The sequence below is a fragment of the Mesoplodon bidens genome (assembly GCF_964165515.1).
Source record: "Mesoplodon bidens genome assembly, chromosome: X".
Taxonomy (NCBI): Eukaryota; Metazoa; Chordata; class Mammalia; order Artiodactyla; family Ziphiidae; genus Mesoplodon; species Mesoplodon bidens.
The window spans coordinates 140,744,673-140,750,202 of record NC_138163.1 but is presented as its reverse complement, the minus strand read 5'-3'; positions in this window follow the sequence as shown (position 1 = coordinate 140,750,202).

The window sequence follows — 5,530 nt, the reverse complement described above, 5'->3', positions numbered from 1 at the left end:
ATTTTTGATTGTGTTGGGTCTTCGTTGCGGTGTGCAGCTTCTCATTGCCGTGGCTTCTCTTGTTGTGGAGCACAGGCTCTAGGCGTGCGGGCTTCAGTAGTTGTGGCATGCGGGCTCAGTAGTTCTGGCTCGCGGGCTCTAGAGCGCAGGCTCAGTAGTTGTGGCGCATGGACTTCACTGCTCCGCGGCATGTGGGATCTTCCCGGACCAGGGCTTGAACCCGTGTCCCCTGCCTTGGCAGGTGGATTCTTAACCACTGCACCACCAGGGAAGCCCAGTCTCCATTTAATCTTAAATAATAATTCTACAAACTTAGCTACTTTCCTGGGATCTGTTCCATGACAATAATACTCAACCAGTTTATCATGACAGCGTAGACGGAAGCAAGTTTCATGTGCTTTGTGAAACTCTCTGGTTTGAAAGAAACTCCATTCAGGGAAGCTGAAATGATATTTGTATAGAAAACAGTGCAGCAAGAAATCCAATGTGGAAATCACAGTGACCAAAACAAATTGTTGCGTTTGTATTTTTTTAAGTTGTAAAGGCTCTATAAGCATAAAGAGTTTTTTGTTTTATTTTTTTTGTTTGTTTGTTTTGCAGGCGTCTCACTATTGTGGCCTCTCCCGTTGCGGAGCACAGGCTCCAGACCCGCAGGCTCAGCGGCCATGGCTCACGGGCCCAGCCGCTCCGCGGCATGTGGCATCTTCCCAGACCGGGGCACGAGCCCGCGTCCCTTGCATCGGCAGGCGGACTCTCAACCACTGTGCCACCAGGGAGGCCCAGGAGCTTTTTTTTTAGACCTATTTTTGTTTGCACCTACTTGGGTAGCATAATCCCAACATTGCATATGTGGGAATTACTCGCGTTTGCAAAGCTTTCTCAGAGAAGTTGAAGAAACATTGGCTTGACACTTCTAAAGCTCTCTCAAGCTCATTTCAGTAATTCCCTAAAATGTCACTGGGCTAGTGCAAAAACTGGAATGCATCTTTGAGAAACCATCACCAAATGCAGCTTTTCTCTGGAAATTGCAGCTTCAAAATGTAAAAAGTCCTCTTTCCGAAATAACAACTCCTTCCAAACAAACCTTGCCTCAGTGGTGAAATTACTTTGTATAAAAGAACAGCTTAGAATTAGGTTGAAGCCAGGTAATGATTACTCTTGAGAAAATATTTAGACGCTGATGCAGAAATTTTAGGTATTTTTAAATGTTTGAGCTGACCTCCCCTAAGGCATCTGTGGACACGTCCATATTCTTTTGCCCGTGTGTGTTTGTTTAAAATTGAGCAATCTGGGCTTAGAGGGGGAAAACTGTGTTCATCCCGTGGAATTTTGATCTTGTCTGTCTAATCAGACGTCACTGGGAGAGTCTGTTCAGTTCCTGGGGGTTGACAGGGTTTACGTCAGCAGACCTCACTCTTCCAAACGTTATTGCTTATCTCCGTGCCTCAGACGGGAAAATCTGGGGTCAGGAATCTCACTCATCTGTCTTTTATTGACCTGGAGGTTCTTTTAACACCCGGACCAAAAAAAAAAAAAAAAAAAACCCAAATGGAAAAAGCACCCCCAACTTCTATGAACAAAGAGATGTCACCGCCTATATTCATTTAACGTTTTGTTTAAACATAGTTTTTAAAAGGAAGAAGACTCAGACATAAGTTATGTTGATTATTGTAATAAAGGATTTTAAAAATATAAAACAATCTATCGTTATGTCTGTACTATTTAAGTAGACTTTTATGAAGACACGGGGGAGGTGGGTGTTTTCCTAAGCATAGAAGTAGCAGCTAGAATGAATACTCCTTCCTTGATTTAAAATGGAATTGAAACATGTTGTAGTTTTAATGCTGAGTTTAGCTTTCATCCTCTCAATTTTCCCAAGATTTCTGGGACTGCCGTGTTCCTTCAATCACTTCTGAAATATCCTCTGATTCTAATAAGAGGTCTCATCTTCTGTTTTTTTTTTACCTAGAGAAATACAAGCGTGAGCTCTATTCCAGAGGCACTTATCCATATTACAAAAACACATTTGCAAACCCAAATGCATTTCCTAAAATACGGTTTGGATATTGGAGTGGAATAAAATGCTTCAAACGAATCAAGCCAAAAAAAAAAGTCTAAAGTGTACATCCTTAAGAATAAAAATTTAAAGTATTTTTTGGTACGGTCCATTTGAAAGGCGTTTTATGCTTCAAATGTTGTCTTTGTCCTCTGGCAAGCGATGGAGAAAATTGCACAAACATTTTATCTCTGGACAAGAAGATCTAAAACACAGCAGTTACTCAAGGGAGGAGACGTGAGCACAGAGAAATTGCACGTGGTTCACTTCCCCACAAAGGACACTCATTTTACTGTGTGGGAGATCACTGTCTTCTAGCCTCAGTGTCACTGACTTTTGAGGCTGCGTGAGTCTGTGATGAGGGGCGTCCTGGGCACTGTGGGCTGTGGAGCAGCGTCCCTGGTCTCCACCCACCACGTGCCAGGAGCATCCCCTCCCCTATAGCTGTCACAGCCAAAATGTCTCCAGTTGTTGCCAGGTGTCCCCTGGGGAGGCAAAATAACCCCCGGGTTGTGAATCACAACTCAAGAGGCATGAGGACGATACACAAACGATCTGGAAATCGTGAACACTGATCATAGCGGGACTGACTTGGGTTCTGCTCGGCTGGATCCCAAGTTTCTGGTTGGGTGACTATCTTCCCCATATGGGTCTTCATGCTGGGGTGCAGGCCAAGGGGCAGTGGATACTTGGGGTGTCCTACTCTTCTGGCCGAGAATGGGAGCTAAGAAGGTTAAACAAACGAGGCTGCCGCATTTACAGCCCACGCTTTGGTCACCTGTTACTGATGCATTGGCCAGTAACATGTGTGAACCCAATACGATGGTGTAGGAATAGTTCCTGTGCTATAAAAATGATTCTAGTACCAATTCCAAGGTGTATGGGTGTGTGTGGGGAGGGTTCCCCACAACAATTCTTGCACACCCGTGGGGTGTCCTACAATTCAACTCAATTCTGACACATCTACCTGGAGAAAAGGTCGGACCCCACAGGTGAAGGGCTCAAGTCCCGCGAAACTTCCTTCACTTCAGATGCGAATCCCAAATCCAGGGTGTCACCTGTGTTTCTGAGCGACCACCTATAAATGGAAGTTTCCCACCACCTCCTTCTGGGATTCTATTAATTTGCTAGAGTGGTTCACAGAATCCAGGAAACCCGTGTATTCTCTAGATTACCGGTTGGTGACAAAGGATATTAAAAGGTGCAAATTCACAGCCAGATGGAGAGGTCCCAAACAAAGGAGCTTCGGTCCCTGTGGAGTTTGGGGTCTGGCACCATGTCACGTGCAACTGACCTTGCTCCCCAACTGGGAAGCTCTCTGAATTCCATCCTTCTGGGTCTTTAGGGAGGCTTCATTACTTAATGATGATTGATTCAACCTGCAGCCCTTCTCCTCTCCCCTCCCTGGAAATCAGGGGGTTGGGACGGAAAGTTCCAACCCTCTAATGGCAGGGTTGGTTCCCCCGGCCCCCATCCTTAGGCGAGTTAACAAAAGTCGCCTCATTAGCATAACAAAAGACCCCTTGATCTCTCTCCTCACTTAGGAAATTCCAAGGGTTTGGGGAGCTCCATGCCACAAAGGGGGGTGAGGACCAAAGACATATTTCCTATAAATCACAATATCACACCTACTTTTGTGGGAGACCCTACAAAGTCCCTGAGTCTCTGAGTCTCTTGTTTCCGCCTTTTACCATCTTCGTTAATATCTGGGCAGCCTACTGCTAAAATTACAGGAAGCTGCCTTCGGCTTTTTTTTTTTCCACATCTTTATTGGAGTATAATTGCTTTACGATGGTGTTAGTTTCTGCTGTATAACAAAGTGAATCAGTGAAATGTACACATACATCCCCATATCTCCTCCCTCTTGCGGCTCCCTCCCACCCTCCCTATCCCACCCCTCTAGGTGGTCACCAAGCACCAAGCTGATCTCCCTGTGCTATGTGGCTGCTTCCCACTAGCTATCTATTTTATGTTTGGTAGTGTATATATGTCCATGCCACTCTCTCACTTTGTCCCAGCTTACCTTTCCCCCTCCCTGTGTCCTCAAGTCCATTTTCTAGTAGGTCTGCATCTTTATTCCCATCCTGCCCCTAGGTTCTTCATGACCTTTTTTTTCTTTAGATTCCATATATACGCGTTCACATACGGTATTTGTTTTTCTCTTTCTGACTTACTTCACTCTGTATGACAGTCTCTAGGTCCATCCACCTCACTCCAAATAACTCAATTTCGTTTCTTTTTATGGCTGAGTAGTATTCCATTGTATATATGTGACACATCTTTATCCATTCATCTCTCGATGGACACTTAGGTTGCTTCCATATCCTGGCTTCAGCTTTGGTTTCTTGCGGAAAGACTGCACATTCCTTTCAGGGATGAATTCCACACAGAACTTCCCTCTTCCGATAATCAGGGGTCCTCAAAGCCAGCCTGGACCAGCAGCGCTGCATCACCTGGGGATTTTTTGGACATGCAGAATCTGGGGTCCATCCCAGATGGGATGAACAGAAAGCTCTGGGGTGTGGCTGTGTTGAACGAGCCTTCGGGGAGATTCCCAAGCACGCGCCAAGCTAAGAGGAGAAGGCTGCTTCTTCACAGAGACCCCCAAGCTTCACCACCTGAATCCCTGGGGAGGATGGGGCCCTTCCTCTGGAGCAGCATCCTGGGGTTGGATATAGGATGGGCGAAACCCCTGACAGTCTGGAAGACGCCGGAGCACACCCACCCCTCCCCAGTGATGGCTGTGGGCTGGACACCAAGTCCTGGGGTCATGCAGAATCTCATCCCTTCCTCGGGTCAGCTCACGTGAGGGCACGGGACGCTGTCCAGGCCAGTGAGACTCAGTGAGGCTTCTGCTTCTTGGCAGAAAAGGTGGAGCTCATTTCTGTTGGACTCAAACCTGGACTGTTGTAGGCTTAGAGTCGGGCTTCTCAACCAGGGGTGATCCTGCCTCCTGGGGGGACCACTGGCAATGTCTGCAGGTGTTTTTGATTGTTATGATTAGAGGCCGGGGGTACCACTGTATGAGATATCCTAGGGCTGCCTTCACACATGACCAAAACCAGATGGCTTAAAACAACAGAAATGTATCCTCTGTCATTCCTGGGGACCAGACGTCAGAGGTCAAGGTGTCTCCCTCCAGAGGCTCCAGGGGAGGGTCCTTCCCGCCTCTTCCAGCTTCTGGGGGCTCCAGGCGTCCCTGGGCTCCTGGCTGCATCCCTCCCGTCTCTGCCTCTGTCTTCCCGGGGCTTCTCCTCTGTGTCTGGGTCTCTCCTCTTCTGTGTCTTAGAAGGACCCTGTCATTGGATGTAGGGTCACCCTCATCCAGGAGGATCTCATCTCAGACCCTTTACTTCATCACGTCTGCGGACAGAACCTATTTCCAAACAAATTCCTATTTGCAGGTTCTGGGTAGACATACATTTTGGACCCACTGAACCCACAACTGGGCCCATCTTAGAATTCTACCCACCA